The sequence below is a fragment of the Peromyscus californicus genome, unplaced genomic scaffold (assembly GCF_007827085.1).
Source record: "Peromyscus californicus insignis strain IS unplaced genomic scaffold, ASM782708v3 Scaffold_1__1_contigs__length_55948999, whole genome shotgun sequence".
Taxonomy (NCBI): Eukaryota; Metazoa; Chordata; class Mammalia; order Rodentia; family Cricetidae; genus Peromyscus; species Peromyscus californicus.
Window position 1 is genome coordinate 52,871,417 of NW_026294492.1, and position 23,159 is coordinate 52,894,575.

The 23,159-nt window shown below is 39.6% G+C and overlaps 1 long non-coding RNA gene across 1 annotated transcript; it reads right to left on the bottom strand.

Moving 5' to 3' along the window:
• Positions 1-752: 752 nt before the first annotated feature.
• LOC128115874 (uncharacterized) lies at positions 753-22,292 on the bottom strand. Its single transcript, XR_008220313.1, has 3 exons — positions 22,001-22,292; positions 16,018-16,107; positions 753-4,282 (listed from the first exon to the last, which is right to left on the bottom strand). It is a non-coding gene; the product is annotated as an uncharacterized LOC128115874 (long non-coding RNA).
• Positions 22,293-23,159: the final 867 nt, after the last annotated feature.

Sequence of the window (23,159 nt, forward strand, 5' to 3'; positions counted from 1 at the left end):
TCAGCCAGAAGTGTGTATGATGCCCTTCCCATGTGGATTCTAGATATGGGAAGATAGATATTTACCATCATTTCACGTTTATGTTAAAACAAAACTGGCTGGTCTTCCTTGGCTGGAGGGAACTGCTTCAGAGAGCCAAAGAGTAACGTCTTACATATGGGCAACATGTTTTCATAAAAAAAATAATGAGAAATATTTGTGTAAGTAACATATCCTTCAGAGTTACATCTTATATATCAGTACTTTGATGCCTTGGGTTAACCATTTTTTAGTCTTTGGTTAAACTATCCTGCTGAGTGCTGAAGACCATGTAGATGATTAAAATTAATTTTTCACTCTGTATTCTCAAGTAGGTTGTGCAACTGATCCCCAGCTGTCTCATGGGATTGAAAGAGCCCTCAGATTTCTATAACCTTTTTTTGTTGTCCATCAATGTGAGGATAAGTCAAAAGCCTTGCTTCACCAACTGTGGCTTCATTTGAAACTGGCATTCATTGTCATTTTTTATAGACTGGACAATGTTTCAAATTCATTGAGTGAGCTCTACATTGCCTCTGAGTACAAGAGAATATGTGACTTTCCAGACTTAATAGCACATTGATCAGTGGCCCACAGCCCACTGGGACCTCTTTGACCCTGATGTGGAAATATGAAATGGAAAATATTCTTGCTGTTAATCCCTCTGACCACATTAGAATGGCCTCCAAGTGTGGGTACTGAATATCCAGAAGATCAGAAAGACACAAGTCCAGTACTTTTAACTATTCATAATATTTCAATAGTCAGACATTTTTAATAAACTTTGATTTCACATACATTTTGGCCAATCTTTGAAATACTTGATCTCTGACATTGACAACTTTAATTCACAGTACATCATGTCTAAGTTTCATTTTTTTATGTTCCTTCAATAACTTATTCAGAATCTCAAAACTTACAAAATGTTTTCTAATCTTTTATTCTGGAAAAATCCAACCATCTGCATCTTCATCCATCTAAATCCTTCATTACAAAGGCCATTTCCATATTCAGATATTTCTAACATTTTCTTTTACTTATAGTTTCTTTTCTGCATAACTATCAGACATAGGAATATTAACAAATAAATTTATGATCTGTTATGAGATTTAATCCTGTGCATGGAAGATGAAGGAATGTCTTTCACCTCCCTGTTAAATTCCAATTAGAAATAAAGGCACACTTTCACCAGAGTCTACCTTGTGGAACCAGTGAGTTTTTTGGGCTTACTTACTGATAATGGATGAGGGGATACTGACAGGAGTGTGAGTAACCAAAGGCAACCACATGGGAATGTCTCCACTTTGTTTGTATACTGACTTTTCTACAGTGGCGGGTGTGGAACATTTGTCTTCCCTACATATAAAGCCTAGCTGCTCCTAAACCCCATGATATCACATGAATCAGGGCAGAATTATATTTAATTTGTTGGGAGAGATGCTGGGTGCTCTGAATGATGGTCCAGTGAACCTCATTACCAGACATTGTTTTATAAAAGAAAATCAACAATCAACAAACCTGGTGATGGTCATCTCTTATACACAGGCATGGCTGAATTTAGGAAGATGGCAATTATTAGACTTATGATGACTCTGTGAAATACCACTTTAATAAAAGACAGCTAAAGAGAAAATACATAATAAGATAGGGAAATAAATTAAAGTTTCCTTGCTACATACATTTAAAATAAATCAGACAGGAAAAACAAGACATTGTCCATATAATACATGGCATCTTTATCATAAAAATGATTACAATTTTTAATTGTTGTCTATAACAGATACACAGAAGCAACAAATATATACCAAAACATCATCAAATTGATGTTTACAACATCCAACAAAACTCCACTATAAAATTCAAAATAAAAGTACAGTTGTTTTTACTACTGACATATTTATCTTGCATGTGAAAAATAGCAATATACAAAAGGGAATTGTCTCCTTATAAATTTCACCAGTTTAGTTTACATTCACCAAGAGGCTTGCTATTGAATTCAGAAACAATTAGTGGGACTGAATGAACATGTCTTCCTATTTCCTTATAACCTTTGTAGATTTGTCTAGATGAGTGTTATCATATGTTGTGTTGTGAATGGTGTACAGAGATTACTGTAATAAAAGTTAAAGTACTATATCAGACAAAACACTTGAATGTGAAGAGTCACCTCATACTTTTTTTAAATTATGCTGTGTGGCAGTCAGCACTCATGATCAAAGAAGTCAAAGCACATGAAACCACACAGGCTAAATTCTGCTTTTTAGAGATGGCTTTCTAAATAAATCAGGCTGTCCAGGTAAGAAAAGGTTCAATATAAATTACCATAAGTAATGTGGAATTAAGCAGTCATAGTTTAGAGATTTCAGGATGCAGAAAATAGAAAAATAAAATAAAATAACTGAGAATAGACAGATTTTTTTAATGTATGAGTTCCCTGTCTGCAGGTATGCCTGCAGGCCAGAAGAGGGCATCAGATCCCATTATAAATGGTTGTGAGCCACTATGTGGTTGCTGGGATTGAACTCAGGTCCCCTGTAAGAACAGCCAGTGCTCTTAACTGCTGAGCCATCTCTCCAGTCGCAATAACTGAAAATAAACAACATTATAATGTTCTTTTTCTGAGCAGGGTGGTCTTGACACATGCCTTTAAGCATAGCACTCTGGAGTCAGACGCACGTGGATCTCTACAAGTTCAAGGTCATCCTGATCTACAAAGTGAGTTCCAGGACATCCAGGGCTGCTGTGCGATGGTCTGTATGTCAAGTGTGTTGCTGATTGGTCAATAAATAAAACACTGATTGGCCATTGGCTAGGCAAGAAGTATAGGTGGGACAAGGAGGAGAATAAAGCTGGGAAGTGGAAGACTGAGGCAGAGAGACACTGCCAGCCACCATGATGAGAAACAGCATGTGAAGATGCCAGTAAGCCACGAGCCATGTGACAAGGTATAGATTTATAGAAATGGATTAATTTAAGCTGTAAGAACAGTTAACAAGAAGCCTGCCACGGCCATACAGTTTGTAACCAATATAAGTCTCTGTGTTTACTTAGTTGGGTCTGAGCGACTGTGGGACTGGCAGGTGAGAGAGATTTGCCCTGACTGTGGGTCAGGCAGGAAAACTCTAGCTACATAGGGCTACATATAGAAATCATTTATTGAAAAAATTATTTTCCATAGCTTGTTTATGTCAAAGAAACAAGAAAATGGAAATAAAAGCATGGGTTCCCAGGGCATGCTTGGGCAGACACAAGAATGAACATGAAAGGTACCAGTGCAGTCGCAAGAATATTAAGGAAGAACAGGCATGGTGATTCTAAGTAGGGGACATGGGCATGATTGGAGGCAATAAGACCCAGGATAGCTTCAATCTGTAGCCTCTGGATGTCCTAGATTCTCACTGGCAGAAGCTTGTCTAGCGCCCTGCAATCTATTCTTTTGACTCTCTTGGGATGGGTGATTTCCCAGGACTGGCTCAAGACTAATGCAAATTCACACGAGCCTTCTGACTGTAACCATTGCAAAGTGTTAGAAACTTCCTTTGATACTTGGCTAGTGCTGAAAGGACATGGTTAAGAAAAATCTTCACTCCCCTGTGTAGACCAGTAAATATATTAGGTAATACAATGTGTCAACAGTAAATCAAAACTAACACATACCACTGAAGTCAGATGTCATCTTCAGAGTCTAAATGGGGTAATCCCCTGAGAGCTAAGTTTCCATGATGTTTCTGGATGTTTTCATTTTGGTTCATTCTATGTGGTTTCAGTAACAAAGTAATCAGATGGCATTGGCCTGTTTTTAAAATTAAACCATTATCAAAAATGAGGGCCATGTCACATTACTGCATCCATACTAATAAGATCACAAGCCAATATGACAGCAAATCACATGGTTGCTTTCTGGTCAAGGTTAACTCAGCTTCCCACTCAAGTGAGTTCATCCTCAATTGGGTAAAAGTCTAGATGTGTTCCACATAGCTCAAGGGTTAAATGTACAGTGTTTTATCCATTTCTTTACAATGTCTCTATAGTGAGGTCAGCATAAATATAGGAGATGGCCCCTATGGCTTAGGCAAGTAGGCTCTAAACAGCAAAGGATGAGATGGTAGAATTTGTTGGCATCAAGCAGAGACAGTTGAGTCCATCCATATGTTACCGTAACTGTGGAAGCAAAGAGTTGTCATCCAGCTGTTCACCTCCTTCTCAGTCCCCAAGCACAAGATGTTGTCTGGAACCATTTTAACCCAGTTTCTTAAGCTCTGCTCTGAAATCAGTAGAAATATCATGTTGGTTATAGTGTTTCTTCACAATGAAAAGGTAAGGTGATTCCTAATTCCAGAAAACAACTTCATACAGAACCTGCTGCTGCTCTGCTCCAATGAAATCTGTTTAATCCAAAGCTAGAAGACTATATGGTAATATCATCTACATGCTATTTTTGGTCCTTGAAATGAGAAAGATACAAAATTTAAAGGTAACAGACTCTTCCACTGTGGCTTCATTTCAGCACTGTTTCTGCCACCTGTTTTGCAAAGTCATAGCCCCAGTGAAGAGACTCAGAGTTCATTGCACCAAGTCATGAGCATGAAGTCTGAGTTGCATTTTGAGACCACAATTATGTTGAGATACCAAACCGATGAGACACCTGCTGTGAATAGCTGCATGTAGGGAGTGGAAATATGCAAAGATAAGATGTGTTAGAAATTGCAGAAAGAATTTGAAATTTACTTTGAAAGTAAAGCCCCTGGGAACCTTTACCCATTTCTGCCCCAGTTACTGGCCAGCAGGAAAGATCCTGTGGGCAGGCTCCCCACCAAAACCTCCCACCAGACCCTGTAATCTACAAGACTCATGCCCAACCCCAAATCTACCCATCCCCCTGTGATCCTAGCAGCTTACTGAGACACAGAATCTGCCAGCTCCAATTAGACCAAGGGCTAATATTTGACCCAGAGTGGACCTCTGAGACACAGACACAACAAGCATAATTGGACCAAGAGCAGCTTCCACAGACACAGGCACCTCTTGCACCTGTTGGAGGAAGGGATGGGTAGACACCAGTGCAAAAATACATACAGCAACATAGAGAGCAATATGGCATCACCAGAACCTAGTGATTCTACAACAGCAAGACCTGAACATCACAACATAGAAGAAGCAGAAGAAAGTGACCTTAAAAATAACTTTATCAAGATGATAGAGGCCTTTAAAGAGGAAATGACAAATTCTCTTAAAGAAATTGAGGAAAAGGCCAACAAAAAATATTGGAAGAAATCAATAAATCCCTTAAAGAAAGCCAAGAAAACCATGAAAAAGCAATTAAACAGGTGAAGGAAACAGTTCAAGACCTGAAAATTGGAACAGAAAAAATGAAGAAGACACAAACTGAGGGAATGCTGGAAATAGAAAATCTGAGTAAACAAACAGGAACTATAGAAGCAAGCATAACCAACATAGATTTAATAACATAGATTCTTTTTTTTTATAACTGAGACATGTCTGCTCCTGGAAGCACCAGTCTCCTTCAGAGAAGATGATGAGCATTGAAGAAATTCCTTATGGAGTTTCCTTTCAGTGTGGCTAAAGTTAGCCACAGAGCAAGAAAGTGCCCTTGCCTAGACTGTCAACAGTATGCTGTCTAAAATGGACAAGAAGGACACAAAAGAAAGGAATGCCAATCCTTGCCAAGACAAGGTAGGAAGACTCATTAGAAAATCCTGCTTCACAGAAGAGTCTGTCAGATATGCTAAGCCTGTAAGCCAAAGATAGATGCCCCAATATTGTAGAGTAATCTTGGGTGACTTTTCAGGCAGCTAGCTGTTTCTGTCATTTCTCACATTTTTTGGAAGTCGCTTATTTGTACTTCCTGCTTACTTAGTTAATATTGTTTTCTTCTTGGGTCTCTGAGGGAGTTGAAGATTAGATAGTTATAGTTACAGCTTTCCTTGTTAACAAATTCAGAAAAGAAACTCACTAAAGAGGTGTAAAATATATAAATTTAAAAGACATCAAAAGGCAGTTTTCAATTAGCAATACAAGTTAGGGTAGAGACTCATGCCAGGGAAAGATGCACCCAACTCAACCCCAGTTGCCGGCCAGTGGGCAGGGCTCCTGTGGGAAGGCATCCCTTCTCCAAGACCCCCCAACAGACCCTGCAATCTACACACCCTGCCCCCACATCCATCCGCTCGAGACACCTGCCACATCCTGAGACTTAGAGACCAACCCCGAGCTCCCATCCGACCCAGAGCTCCCATCCGGCCCAAGACGTGAGTGACTCGGTTCATACCCAGGGAGGCCTGCCCCTAGGTCCCATCTCTGGGCCCAGCTGTTCCCGGGGAAGACCGGCCCAACTCAGCCCCAGTTGCTACCAACAGGCCAGCTCCTGTGGGAATGTTCCCCTTCTCCAAGACCCCCCAGTGGACCCTGTAATCCACATGCCCTGCCGCAACACCCATCCACCCGAGACCCCAGCCACTTTCCTGAGGCTTGGAGACCAACCCCCAGCTCCAATGAGGCCCACAGCACCATTCTGGCCAAGAGAGAGCTCCAATACAGCCCAGAGAGCTCCCATCCAGCCCAGAGCGCTCCCACCTGGCCCATAGAGCTCCCATCTGGCTCAGAGAAAGAGAGAGATCTCATTAGACAAAGAGCCATCATTGGACCAAGAGTAAACTCAGGAGACAGGGAATCTGCCAGCCCTGATTAGACCAAGAGTGGCTTTCTGAGAAGTAGAATCTGCCACCTCTCATTGGACCAAGAGAGGCTTCCTGAAATAAAGAGTCTGTCAGCTCTGACTGGATCAAGAGCCCTGATAAGACAAAGAATGAATCCGTGAGTCACAGAATCAACTAGCTTGGGTTGAGCCAAGAGCAGCTCACTGAGACACAGAAGCTGCCGGCTCCAATCAGACCAAGAGCTAAGATTAAACCCAGAAGGGCCCCCTGAGACACAGACACAACAAACACAGAGTGGACCAACAGCAACTCGCTCAGACACAGGCACCTCTTATACCTATTAGATGAGGAGGTGGGCAGATGTCAAGGCAGAAGTACATACAACAACATAAAGAGCAATACAGCATCACCAGAACCTAGCCCTCCTCCAAAAGCAAGACCTGAACATCACAAGGTGGAAGAAGCAGAAGAAAGAACCTTAAGAATAGCATCATGAAGATGCTAGAGGTGTTTCAAGAAAAAATGAAATTAAGGAAAAGATAAACAAAAAATGGAGGAAATCAATAAAGAAAATGAGAAAAAGTCAAACAAAAATGGGAAGAAATCTATAAAGAACTAGAGGACAAATAAAAAAGTAGAAGAAAACAATAAATCCCTTAAAGAAAACCATAAAAAAGCAATGAAACAGGTGAGGGAAACAGTTCAAGACCTGAAAAGGGAAATAGAAACAATGAAGAAGACTCAAACAGAGGGAATGCTGGAAATAGAAAATCTGAATAAATGAACAGGAAACACAGATGCAAACATAACCAACAGAATACAAGAGATGGAAGAGAGAATCTCTGGTGTAGAGGATACAACAGAGGAAATGGATTCGTCAGTCAAAGAAAATATCAATGCCAAAAAAGTCATAACACAAAATACCCAAGAAATCTGGGACACCATGTAAAGATCAAACCTAAGAATAATAGGGATAGAGGAAGGAGAAAAATACCAACTCAAAGGCACAGAAAATATATTCAACAAGATCATAGAAGAAAACTTTCCCAACTTAAAGAAGGAAATGCCTATGAAGATACAAGAAGCCTATAGAACACCAAACAGACTAGACCCCCCCAAAAAAAGTCCCCTCGCCACATAATAATTAAACCACTAAACATACAGACTAAAGAAAGAATATTAAGAGCAGCAAAGGAAAATGACCAAGTGACTTATAAAGGCAAACCCATCAGAATAAAACCCAATTTCTCAATGGTGACTTTGAAAGCCAGAAGGACCTGGACATATGTAATGAAGACACTAAGAGACCAGCCTAGACTAATATACCTAGCAAAACTTTCAATCATCATAGACGCAGTGAACAAGACATTCCAAGACAAAGCCAGATTTAAACAATACTTATCCACAAACCCAGTCCTACAGAAAACACTAGAAGGAAAATTCCAACCTAAGGAAGTCAGATACACCCATGAAAACACAGGCAATAGATAACACCACAGCAGTAAACCCCAAAGAAGAGAAGTACACACACACTACCACCAAAAAGATAACAGGAATGAACAATCACTGGTCATTAATATCCTTTAATATCAATGGACTTAATTCACCCATTAAAAGACACAGGCTAACAGAATGGATATGAAAGCAGGACCCATCTTTCTGCTGCATACAAGAAACACACCTCAATTTCAAAGATAGACACTACCTAAGAATAAAAGGCTGGGAAAAGTCTTTCCAATCAAATGGTCTTAAGAAGCAAGCAGGTATAGCCATCCTAATATCCAGCAAAATAGACTTCAAAATAAAATCAATCAAAAGAGATAAAGAAGGACATTATATACTCATCACAGGAAAGATCCACCAAGATGAAGTTTCAATTCTGAACATTTATGCCCCAAACACAAGGGCACCCACATATGTAAAAGAAACATTACTAAAGCTTAAACCACATATAAAACCCCACACATTAATAGTGGGAGACTTCAATACCTCTCTCACCACTGGACAGATATGCAAAATTGAAACTTAACAGAGGAATAAAGGACTTAACTGATGTTATGACTCAAATGGACTTAATCGATATCTACAGAACATTCGATCCTAACAAAAAAGAATTACCTTCTTCTCAGCACCCCATGGAACCTTCATTAAAATCGACCACACACTTGGCCACAAAGCAAATCTCAACAGATTTAAAAAAATTGGAATAACCTCCTGTGTTCTATCAGACCACCATGGTTTAAAGTTAGATTTCAACAATAACAAAAACTACAGAAAGCTTACAATCTCATGGAAATTGAATAATGCTCAACTGAATCACCAATGCGTCAAGGAAAAAATAAAGAAAGAAAGTAAAGACTTCCTAGAGATCAATGAAAATGAATATACCACACACCCAAACTTATGGGACACTATGAAAGCAGTGCTAAGACGGAAATTCATAGCACTAAATGCCCACATAAAGAAGTTGGAGAAATCTCACACTAGTGACTTAACAGCACACCTGAAAGCTCTAGAACAAGAAGAAACAAAGTCAACCAGGGGAATAGATGCCAGGAAATAATCAAATTGAGAGCTGAAATCAACAAAATAGAAACAAAGAGAAAAATAATACAAAGAATCAGTGAAACAAAGACTTGGTTCTTTGAGAAAAGCAACAAGATGGACAAGCCTTTATCCAAACTAACCAAAAGGCAGAGAGAGCATCCAAATTAGCAAAATCAGAAATGAAAAAGGAGACACAACTAACACTGAGAAAATCCAGAGAATCACCAGGTCATATTTCAAAAACCTCTACTCCACAAAACTGGAAAATCTAAAAGAAATGGATAATTTTCTGGATAGGTACCACATACCTAAGTTAAATCAAGACCAGATAAACTATTTAAATAGTCCAATAACCCCTAAGGAAATAGAAACAGTCATTAAAAGTCTCCCAACCAAAAAAAAAAAAAAAAAAAAAAAAACCCAGGACCAGATGGTTTCATCACAGAATTCCACCAGCTCTTCAAAGAAGAGTTAATACCAATACTCTTTAAATTGTTCCACACAATAGAAACAGGAGGAACATTATCAAACTCCTTCTATGAGGCTACAATTACCCTGATTCCCAAGCCAAACAAAGATGCAACAAAGAAAGAGAACTACAGACCAATCTCCCTCATGAACATTGATGCAAAAATACTCAATAAAATACTGGCAAACAGACTCCAAGAACACATCAAAACAATTATCCACCATGATCAAGTAGGCTTCATCCCAGGGATGCAAGGGTGGTTCAACATACGAAAGTCTGTCAATGTAATACACCATATAAACAAACTGAAGGAAAAAAACACATGATCATCTCACTAGATGCTGAAAAGGCATTTGACAAAATCCAACACCCCTTCATGATAAAGGTCTTGGAGTGATCAGGAATACAGGGAACATACCTAAACATAAAAAAGGCAATTTACAGCAAGCCAACAGCCAACATAAAAGTAAATGGAGAGACACTCAAAGTGATTCCACTAACATCAGGAACAAGACAAGGCTGTCCACTCTCCCCATACTTATTCAAAATAGTACTTGAGGTTCTAGCCTGAGCAATAAGAAAACATAAGGAAATCAAGGGGATACAAATTGGAAAGGAAGAAGTCAAGCTTTCTCTCTTTGCAGATGACATGACAGTATACATAAGTTACCCCAAAAATTCAACCAAGGAACTCTTACAGCTTATAAACACCTTCAGCAATGTAGCAGGATACAAGATTAACTAAAAAACATCAGTAGCCCTCCTATACACAATTGACAAACAGGTTGAGAAGGAAATCAGAGATATATCACCCTTTACAATAGTCACAAATGATATGAAATACCTTGGGGTAACTCTAACCAAACAAGCGAAGGACCTGTATGACAAGAACTTTAAGTCCCTGAAAAAAGAAACTGAAGAAGATGTCAGAAAATGGAAAGATCTCCCATGCTCATGGATAGGCAGGATTAACATAGCAAAAATGGCAATCTTACCAAAAGCAATCTACAGATTCAATGCAATCCCCATCAAAATCCCAGCACAATTCTTCACAGAACCGGAAAGAACAATACTCAACTTTATATGGAAAAACAAAAAACCCAGGATAGCCAAAAGAACCCTATACAATAAAACAACCTCTGGAGGCATCACGATCCCTGACTTCAAGCTCTACTATAGAGATAAAGTAATAAAAACAGCTTGGTACTGGCATAAAAACAAACATGTGGACCAATGGAATTGAATTGAAGACCCTGACATTAATCCACACACCTATGAACATACAATTTTTGACAAAGAAGCCAAAATTGTACAATGGAAAAAAGAAAGCATCTTCAACAAATGGTGCTGGCATAACTGGATGTCAACATGTCGAAGGCTGCAAATAGATCTATATCTGTCACCATGCACAAAACTTAAGTTCAAGTGGATCAAAGACTTCAACATAAATCTAGTTACTCTGAACCTGATAGAAGATAAAGTACGACGTAGTCTTGAATGCATTGGCACTGGAGATCACTTCCTAAATGTAACACCAGTAGCACAGACACTGAGAGAAACAATCAATCAATGGGACCTCTTGAAATTGAGAAGTTTTTGTAGAGCAAAGGATATGGTCAACAAGGCAAAGTGACAGCCTACAGAATGGGAAAAGATCTTCATCAACCCCACATCTGAAAGAGGGATGATATCCAGAATATATAAAGAACTCAAGAAATTAGACATCAAAATGCCTAACAGCCCAATTAAGAAATGGGCTACAGAGCTAAACAGAGAATTCTCAACAGAGGAAACTCAAATGGCTGAAAGACATTTAAGGAATTGCTCAACATCCCTAATCATCAGGGAAATGCAAATCAAAATGACTCTGAGATACCACCTTACACCTGTCAAAAAGGCTAAGATCAAAAACACTGAAGACAGCTTATGTTGGAGAGGATGTGGAGCAAGGGCAACACTCCTCCACTGCTGATGGGAATGCAAGCTTGTACAGCCACTTTGGAAATCAATATGGCACTTTCTTAGAAAATTGGGAATCAATGTCACCCAAGACCCAGCTATACCACACTTGGGCATATTCCCAAGGAATGCTCAATCATACCACAAGAGCACATGCTCAGCTATGTTCATAGCAGCATTGTTTGTAATAGCCAGAACCTGGAAACAACCTAGATGCCCTTCAACTGAAGAATGGATAAACAAAATGTGGTACATATACACAATGGAGTACTACTCAGCAGAGAAAAACAATGACATCATGAAATTTACAGGCAAATGGATGGAATTAGAAAATATCATCCTGAGTGAGGTAACCCAGACTCAGAAAGACAAACATGGTATGTACTCACTCATAGGTGGATACTAGATGTAAAGCAAAGGATGACTAGACTGCAACTCACAGCTCCAGGGAGGCACCTAGTAAAGAAGACCCTAAGAAAGACACAGGGATTGCCCAACAACAGAGAAATGGATGAGATCTACATGAGCAAACTGGTCATGGGGGGGTAATGAAGGACAAGGGTGGGGGGAAGAGAGCTTAGGGGAGCAGCAGATGCCTGCTGGATCAAGAACAGAGAGGGAGAACAAGGAAAGAGTGACCATGATAAATGAAGACCCCATGGGAATAGGAAGAAGCAAAGTGCTAGAGAGGTCCCCAGAAATCCACAAAGATACCTCCACAATAGACCTCTGGCAATGGTCGAGAGAAAGCCCGAACTGACCTACTCTGGTGATCAGATGGCCAAACACCCTAACTGTCATGACAGAACTCTTATCCAGTGACTGATAGAAGCAGATGCAGAGATCCACGGCCAAGCCCCAGGTGGAACTGCAGTTGTCCAATCAGCTAGAGAGAGGAGGAATTATATGAGCAAGAGATATTGAGATCATGATTGGAAAAATCACAGGGACAAATAGCCAAACTAGTGAAAACACATGAACTATGAACCAATAACTGAAGAGGCCCCATGGAACTGGATCAGGCCCTCTGGATAAGTGAGACAGTTGATTAGCTTGAACTATTTAGAAGGCCCCCAGGCAGAGGGACCGGGACCTGTCCTTAGTGCATGAGCTGGCATTTTTGGAACCTAGGGCCTATGCTGGGATACTTTGCTCAGCCTAGGTGAAGGGAGCAGGGGACTGGACCTGCCCCAACTGAATCTACCAGGCTGAACTGAATCCCCAGGGGAGTCCTTGCCTTGGAGGAGGTGGGAATGGGGAGTGGTTTGGGGGGAGGTGGGGGAGGGGTAGGAGGAGGGAGGACAGGGGGAATCCATGGCTGATATGTAAAATTAAATTAATTATAAAATTAAAAAAACAAGTTAGGGTAGAATGTGATTTAGGTACAATGTTTTGGACTCATCAAGATATGATAAATAATGGAGTTTTTGTTTGAATTTGTGAAAGTTAATAGACTAGACATTGTTAATGTAATTTTTGACTGTATATATTGTATATACTTATTGAACTTATTGTATATAGTTTCCTTATATTAGTTATAACCTTCTTTTATTATTTTAGACAGAAAAGGGGAAATGTGCTGATATATAGTGTACCCTAATAAACTTATCTAAAGATCGGAGGACATAGCCAGCCACTAGATTAGACATAGAGGCCAGACAGTGGTGGCACACATCCCTAATCCTATCACTCAGGAGAGAGATCCATCTGGATCTCTGTAAGTTCCAGGCCACACTGGAAACAGAGCCAGGCATGGTGGCACACACCTTTAATACCAGCACTTGAGATCTCAGGCCTTTGCTAGGGAAACACACATGCCTTTAATCTCAGGAAGTAATATGACATGACACAGAAAGGTATATAAGGTATGAGGAAACAGGAATCCACTCTCTTTTGGTGGAGGATTTTGTAGGGGTAAGAAATAGTGGATTGCTCTCTGCCTCTCTGATCTTTCAGGTTTTATGACAATATCTGGCTATGGGTTTTTTTATTAATAAAACCTTTGAAGTCTCCCAATATTAATGTGTGGGATTCAATGTATGATTTATGCTTCATTAATTTTTCTTTTATGAATGTGTGTCCCCTTGCATTTGTGGCATAGATATTGAGAATTGAGATGTTTATTGGTGAATTTTTCCTTTGGTGAGTATGAAGTGTCCTACATCTCTTTTGATTAATTTTTGGATGGAGGTCTCTTTTGTTAGATGTTAGGGTAGCTACACCAGCTTGACAGTTTATAAATTAACATGAATGAATACAGCCAGTTCCACTTGTTGAGCTCAGGAAAAAGAAGTATTAATAGATTGATGAATATCTGGACTATGAATCTCTCCTAATTCATTAGTGAGCAATCAATAAAATAATAAGTTTCAGGCTGTAGAATGAGAGAAGTTTGGACAATTTTTGTAATTACAAATTAAGGCCACATTAGGAAAACCCTATATTGACAGCTAGATAATGATTTCCTATCTTTCCATAGTAATGTGCAAATGATTTGAAAGTCCATGCAATTCTTTAAAACACTTCAACTGATTGTTATCTAATGGTAATATAATACAGCAACAACCAAATCTGTATAACTTTTGACATTTGGTCCTGCCCTGATTTACTAATTGAGCAAGAAATGTAAGGTAGGCTGCTAGTATTTTTACCCCTTATGGTATAAATAAATCCATTTCAAAGGTTCTCCTCTTGTGCTTTAATAAGTGTATGAGACAATTTGGTGGGTCAAATAAGTAAGTTTAACAGGGACCAAGGATACACAGGATATACAAATGCCCTTCTTAGTGTGGATAGGACTAAACAATGTGGCCTATCCTTCAACAATTTTAAATAGAAAGGTTAGTGTATCATTAGTTACTCCTAATGGAGAGCACAGCCAATTAATAGCCCCTAATAATTTCCAAAGTCATCAGATGTTTTTAAGTTATCTTCTCTAATGGACATTTTTGTGTTTGTGTGGTTTAACAGTTGTTCTAGTAACTAGTTTATCTAAATATTAGACAGGGCCTGATTATTGTACCATTTTGATTCAACAATAAATCCATTATTTTGTGTTTGTTTTCTGGCATCCCCTGAGTCATGTCATATATGAATTGTAGCTCTTCCTCTTTGGATCAAGTCACCAGGATATCATCTATATGCTGAATAATCTAAGACTAATGGAAGGCCTGCCACACAGACTCTAACATGTTTCCTATGTAGTCTTTATACATAGTAGGGGAGTGTGTCATGCCTTGAGAAAATAAAGCCCATTAACATTAGAGTAGATGTCATTATGTTTGAATAATGGAACAGAAAAGAGAAAATGCCTTTCCAAAGGTTTATTCTCTTGTGCTATAATACTTGTATATGACAATTCAGTGGGGTAAATAAGTACATTTGAAGGCAAGAAAGGATCCAAAGGATACACAAATACATCTTTGGTCTGGATTGAAATAGCTGTAGTTATTTTTTGCTCCTTGAGATAGTAAGCTAGAACAGTTCAATGCCATCTCTTGGAGTTTAAATGGATTGGTCAGTGAATAATTAGATGTTAAACATTTTGATTTTGCTGAAGTTTCACTAGAAATCCCAATTGCACCTCATGGAACCAGGATGGATTGGCAAATGAAGTCAACTTTATCATAGGCTCTCCTAAGTCTTCACCAAAATGGAGAGAATTCAAGATTAGATTTATCAGTAAATTACTCACACCATGCTTCAGGGTCATTTTCAGAAAATGGAGGATATGTATGTAAAGGAGGTTCCAGTGAGGGAGCTGAGGGAACTATCCTCTGCACACATATATGCGATGATATTTTTACTTTTGATTTTGCCTGAACAAGAAAAATCACCTCTTTGCCTCTTTTGCCAATTTAAAAGTTTGATCATGAAGTTTATATTCATTGAAGGAATTCACAATGAGTCCTATATGATTTATGTCCTCCTTATCTTTCTTAGTTTGATAGCAGTCCATGTTAATGACCAAAGGACACAAAATTGAACAGGGATTTTTTCATTTTTCTATGCCTTTTCAATATCGTTTTGAGCTTTACCCCATACTTCATCTAAAATTCCATCTTCTGGAAACCATGAATAATAATCATAATCAATTTTCAAGATATCTAACATTTCTATTTTTAATACTTGTGTGCCTCCTTTCTTTGAAAACATGATGCACTGAGGGTGAATGCTGGGGGAGTGGGAGGAAGGATGACAGGGGAATCCGTGGTTGATATGTAAAACAAATAGAAAATCTCTTAATAAAAAGAAAAATATGTACAGACACACAATAAAAAACCATGATGCACTATTTCAACATAAGGCAAAGCCTTCCCTAGTTTCTTCCCCATGATTCTCACTCACCTTCACTGAGTGTCATCAATCTCTTAATTTGTAGATGACTTCTGGTTTCTTCTCAAGTGCTACTTTTCATTGCTCTAGAGGTGGCAGGATCTGGAAGAATGGAGTTGATAAGTGAGGAGGACTAAAATATCATAAAATATCCAAATTTACTTATTAGCAAAAACAATTTATACTCTGTGAATTAAGAAAGGTTAGATGAGTCAAGTTCTCATGAGTTCAAGCTGTATACAATGATAAAAGTAGTTCACATGGGACAAAAAACATGTTTTTCCATTCAGGCATATAAAGAATAGCTTCAACATTTAACCAAATAAAACAGCAAGTAATATTAAGAAATCTGAAGTCAGCTCACATAAACATTCAGAACTCTCCTCAAATGACTCCTTTCCAGGACCATGCTCTGACAACACACCTAAATTAAATTTATTTTTTTTATTTTAGAAAAAAAACAAAAAATATACATGAATTCAAGCTTTTTTAAAAACATGGAGTCACATATGCATGCAGAGTGAGAAAGAGAGAAAGAAGTCCATCTTTTGCCATTTGCATAACTGGTGCCCAAGGAAGCCAGAAGAGTGCATCAGATCTCTAGCTTTATAAGTAGTTCTGAGCCATCAGATGTTGATGCTAGGAACCAAACTTGGGTACCAAAAATCACCTTTACTACTGAGTCAAATTCCATACTCCCAAATATGTCATTCTAATGTAGAAGATGAAGATGTACCAGTACTCTTTCTGTCTTCGATCACTTGGAGGTGCTGAAATTCCCTATTTGGTCACTGAAGGGTTGAATGAGTCCTATCCCTCTGTGAAGGGTCTCTGCACATTGCTTATTATATTGTTAATTGTTAATACGGTTCTCTTGATGTAAATGAAGACAACAAAAAACTTAGTTGAGTAAGAATGAGTCCAGATTATATTAAGGAAGATTTTGTAATGTGATATATTCTCTTTTAATAATTTATTTTTATTTTACATGCATAGGTGTTTTGTATGTATGTCTGTGTGAGGGTGTTGGATACACTGGAACAGGACTTACAGTTTTCAACTTCAATGTTGGTACTGGGAGTTGAAACTGTCTCCTCTGGAAAAATAGCTGTATGTTTAATTGCTAAGCCATTTGACCACAACCCTGATTTTGGATTTTTGAGACAGGAAGTCTTAGTATTTGGGCAATGTAAAGACCACAACAAAGAAGCAAGATAGGATAGAAGAGATTTATTTGGCCTACACTTCCATATTACTCTTCATCAGTTAAGGAAGTCAGGACAGAAGCCTAAATGGGGCAGGAACTTGGAAGCAGGAGCTAATGCAGAGGCCATGGAGGCATGCTGTTTACTGACTTGCTCCCCATGGCCTGCTCAGTTTCTTTTCTCATACAACCTAGGACACTTGCACATCAAACAATATTAGGAAAAGCCATTATAGCCAGTTCTAATGGATGCTTTTTCTTAATTGACTTTCCTTCCTTTCGGATAACTCCAGTTTGTGTGTGAAACTGACATAAGACTAGCCAGTACAATTGACCACTTGTCAACTTGACACACAAAACACATCACTGTTAAACCACAACCTTTCCTTCCTTATTCATCCACAAGATCTCACATTAAAAACAAAAATGATTTTAATAAGTCGAACAATCTTTATAAATTCAAACACATTAAATTTTCTCTTTAAAAAAATCAATTCTCACTAAAACTCCAAAATTCTTTTTCAAAGTTCAAAGTCTTTAGACTATGGCTCATGTAAAATTCAAAATTAAATTAAAATACCTTCAAGACCAAAGAAAAAAGGCAGTCACAATCTGAAAAAAGTAAAAACAAATTCCAACAGCATAAATAACTCTATATCTAATGATGGGATCCATTCATCATCTTCAGGCCTTCTCCAAAGGATTTGGGTCACTTTTCTGGCTCTGCCCTCTGAAGTACACACAAGTTTTCTTCTATGCTCTAAGCAGTTCCACTTCACCATGGCTGATGATCTTGGTAGACACCCAATGGTACTGAAATCTCTAAAATAATGGAGCCTGGTTTGCAAAGCTTTACCTCATTGGTTAAGTAAATGGGATTTTTCTCTAGTCAGTATTCTTTCATGTCTGTGAAGAATATTTTTATATGCAAAGGCTTTATCACATTGACTACATTCATAAAGTTTCTCTCCAGTGACTTCTTTCATGTTCTTTAAGAAAACTTGAATGTGTAAAGATTTTACCACATTGATTACATTCATAGGATTTCTTTCCAATGTTGTTTACGAATACTAGGATGTGTAAATCTTTATCACATTGGTTATTATTCATACTGTTTCTTTCTAGTATAAGTTCTCAGTACTTGAATACAACTGTTGAATACAACTGCATTTAGGCTATTGGTGAAATTATTAAGGCCACTCCATGTAGTTAAAAGGGAGTTTTATTTTGTGGGGTAACTTACAAGTAAAGGGATAGGTAACAGGGTCTGGGAAAGGTATAGCGAAGTCCAGCAGTGTTCTCTGGAGAACTCTGCTTGGTCTACCTCCAGCGTCCAGGGTCCAGGAACCAAGAGAGCCAGTGCATCCAGATCTTGGGTCTTCAGGGTCCTCTCTAGGGCCCGCCTTGTAGGCGTGACAGTTACTGAAGCCTTAATGGGGGTTGGAACTTCCAGATCAAAGCTGGAATGGCTACCCACTACAAAAGGCTTTATTACTTTGATTATATTCAAAGGGTTTAATTTTCAAATGTGTTCTTTAGTGTGATTGTAAGGAGCAATCAGATCTAAATGTTTTATCATATTGTTCATATTCATAGGGTTCCTCTTCATTATGGGTTCCTTTGTGTATTTAAAGATACCTGTGATGGTTCAAGCCTTTAGTAAATGGCTCACATTTATCACTTTCTGAGTCCTATTCATCATCCTGGATATTTGGGAGGGGGTCCCTGTGGCTTCAGCTTGCAGAGGTTGAAAGATGAAGGCTGAACAGCTGAGCTTTGTCCTCAGGGACCCTGTGCCTACAGCAGCTACATCTACAGGATCTAGTATGTACTTGCATGTCCTCATTGAGGTGGGGGCAGGGTGACAGGGCAGAGACACACCCTGGGGCACCTGCTGGATGATCCCCTGTCCCTGCAAGTCTCCTTAATCAAACCCAAGGGAGTCAAGAGTCCATAAGGTAGGTTCATGCACTGGGATGTTCCCAGAAATCACAAGGCTGTCCCTAAATATAAGGGGAAACTGAGGCTGAAGAATTGGCAGAGGAATGCTGAAGGAGGGTGGGCACCCCAAAATGGAGTCAGGAGTCAGGGGACTCATTGAATAGCATACAGGAGATGGTTTTGATATAAAGCCAGAATAACACCATGCTCCTGAGCCTCCTGTGGACACAGGGTGGAGGAAGGCAGAGGGACGAGGGGTTCAATGTTATCTTAGCTACATAGTGAATTTGAGGTCAGCCTGGGCTACAAGAGACCCCCATCACAAAAGAAAGGTGAAGAAGGAAGAAAGAAGGAGGGGAACAGTTGGGGAGCAAAGAGGCAGATGGGAAGAGTAGGGGAAGACGAGAGAAAGAAAAGAGGGGAGGGGAGTAAAGTAAAGGAATTGGAGGGAAACCTCTTTGTGTCCTAGCTTCCTCACTCAGTGGCACTGACCTGTATTTAGGAGGCTGAGACAGGAGGATCAGGAGTTCAAGAGCAGCCCAGGCAACTTAGACTATCTCAAAACACACAAACACAATTGCTGGTAACTAAGTTTTGTTGTTGTTTTTTATTGTGGTTTGTTTTTGAGATAGGATGTCAGTGTGCAGTTGTACATCACCAAGTCCACTATATCAATGTTTTCAGTTCAGGTGGGTCTCAGTGGGTAGAGGGCTGGCCCAGCATTCACTAGGCCTCTGCATAAACAGGGCATGATGACACTAGTCATCCAAGTACTGGGGAGGTGGAGGCAGGAAAGTCTTGAATTCAAGGTCTATCTGGACTACATGAGCCCATTATAAATATAAACTCTAGTTGGGCAGTGGTGGTGCATGCTTTAATCCCAGCACTTGGAAGGCAGAGGCAGGTGGATCTCTCAGTTACAGGCTAGCCTGGTCTACAGAGCAAGTTCCAGGAGAGCCAGAGCTACATAGAGAAACCCTTTCTTGGGGGCAGGGAGGGGAGGAAGAGAGTTGCCTAATTGGAAATTTCAGTGTCTCAAGGTTAAGCCTGTACTGCCCCCCAAAAAAATGGTTTAAAAAAAAAGACCAAGGCTCAAGGGATGGCTTAGTGGGTAAAGGCTCTCACAACCAAGCTGGATGGATGTGGTTTGGTTCTCAGAATCCATATGGTAGGTGAGAACTGGGTCCCACAGGCCGCCATCTGACTTTTGCACCATATGAGGGGAAGCATCCAGTGGCCTCATTTTTACCCATGCAGCTGAGGATGATCTCAAATTCCACAGCCCTCCACTGAGTGTTAGGATGACAGTCATGAGTCGTCATGCTTGGATGGAACCCAGGGCTCTGAGCATACTAGTCAAGCAGTCTACAAACTGAGCCACAGCCACAGCTTCTGGTTTCTTTCATGTGTTAATCTTAATGCCTCTCTCTGCACATCCCTCTGTTCCTCACACAGTGTTAATGTACCACACTTGGCCAAGGACTTCATGACAAATTCATTTACATTCTGGGGTCTTTTTATTTAATACACAAATGATCAAATATAGAAGTAGTCCTCCCTTAGGCTATTAGTCTGTTAGTTTTCAGGGACAAAAATAGGCACCTTGGCTCATGTCTCTAACATCATCACTTAGAACACTGGGGCATTTTACATATATTTATTTTTATTTAAATTGTATTTATTCCCTGTGGGCATATGTGTGTTCACACATGTATCAGGGTGGGAAGAGGCATCATTCCATTCCTGGGCTATGTTCCATCATCTCCCCCTTTTTATTTTTTAAACACAGGATATCAACAGTGCCTTTCATTAGGGATGTAGGTTAATTTTGGCTGGAGGCAAATTTTAAAAAATTGAGAGTAAATAAATGCAAGAATACCTTTTGGTGCTCCCCTTTTTGTTTTTATTACATTTTTCCATTTTTTTGAGACAGGGTTTCTCTGTATAACTCTGGCTGTTCTGGAACTTACTCTGTAGACCATGCTGGCCTTGAACTCACAGAGATCCACCTGCCTCTGCCTCCTGAGCGCTAGGATAAAGGGTGTGCACCACCACTGCCCAGTCCCCCCCTTTATTTTTAAATAATCATTGTTTTAATGTTCTATATGTTCTTTCAATTATATCCTGGCCTTGAAGATTATAAGAAATGCCTGTAATATGATTAACATTCCATTCTTTACAGAAGTTCTTAAATTTCTGTACTATACAAGAGTCCACTGCTAGATTTTATACAGGTAGGCACTCTCACAACAGCAAAAGTTTGTATAAGAGAAGAGCAAAATGCAGAAGCTCTTCTCTGAGGATTGGGGAACTGCCCAAAGAATCTTAGAAATAGTTAACACTGTATGCAGGTATGAGGCACAAGAGGAAAGTGGATGACATCCATATGCCTTAATTCATTAGTATTTTTAACTCTGGGAATAACTGAATTTAGCTACATGGCCATGACAGTGTAAGAGAGCACAAATAGGACATTCCTGCACAATTTGCCTCATTTGTTTAAGCATGATGTGGCACCATACGTGAGGTCAATTAGTATTAGTGTGTAGGTGTTGATGCCCCTGTTCTGGAGAAGTAAAAATCAGGCAGGTTAATACATAAACTTGCTTATTTCTCTCTGCAACAAAAACAGGGAGGTTAAAGTGTGCATGAGCAGATTAATAAACAAGGGATGTGTGGAGATGTGAACCTGATGTAGTTCCTGTAGTTATGGGAGCATGACAGGATGTGAAGACAAAACTAAAGCAGTTTCTATTGCAGGAAACAATCCAACTATATAAGCAGAATCTGAAACAGTAATTAAGGGTTAATGAATTAACCATAACTGATTAATCAAAACACCAGTTTCACCTGTTGAGATCAGGAAAAAGAAGTATTAATAAACTGATGAGTATCAGGACCATGAATCCCTCCTGTATCATTAGATAAGCCATCAAAATAAGTTTCTGCCTGTGGAATGGGAGAAAGTGGAAAATTTTTATAATCACAAATTCAGTTCTTAGAAGAAAATCTAATTGCTGGCCAGATGGATAATGATTACCCTTCTTTGGTAATCAACAAGTAAAATCTGAAAATCCATAAATTGTATAACACTCTTTTTAAATATTTTTTATTATTAAGAAATTTTCTGTTTATTTTACATACCAACAAAAGATCCCTTCCCCTCCCTCCTCTCACCCCCCAGCCTTCCCTCCCATTTCAACCCCCATTCCCACCTCCTCCAAGGCAAGGCCTCACATGGGGAGTCAGCAGAACCTGATACACTTAGTTGTTTACTGTGGATATCTGTATCCTGTGAATGTGTTGCTATGACTGATTGATAAATAAAATGCTGGTTGGTCAGTAGCCAGACAGGAAGTATAGGCAGGACAAAGAGAGAGGAGAATTCTGGGAAGTGGAAGACTGAGGCAGGAGACTCCCTCCCGCCATCCAGGGAGCAAGTAACAGGCACACAGGTAAAGCCACGGAACATGTGGCCACTTATAGATTAACAGAAATGGGCTGAGTTTATATGTAACAGCTAGGCATTGGTAGGCCTGAGCTAATGGCCGAGCAGTTTTAAATATTAACCTGTGTGTGTTTATTTGGTTCTGAGTGGCTGCGGGCCTGGGCAGGACTGGAGATAACTCCAGCTACAGTTGTTCTTCAATTTCTTTAAGGAAATTTTTCCTTTCCTCTTTGAAGGCCTCTATCATCATGGTGGTAGTCCAGCCTGCCTGTAGGAGAACTGCCTGCTGGCCTGAAACTGGGTCTCTTAGTCCAATCAGAGCTGGCAGGCTCTGTCTCAGGGAGAAGCTGCAGTCTGGGAGGGTGGGTGGGTTTGTGTGGTGGGGTGGGGAATGTTGGTAGTCCAGGCTGCCTGCAGGAGACCTGCCTGCTGGCCTGAGACTAGGTCTGCAATGGTTGGTGGTGTGGGGGCACAGGGTTGTACCCCTGACCCCAAAGCCTAGAGGGTGTGGTGATCATCTATGAGGACAAAGATTCACCTCAGTCTAATTGGCACTGGCAG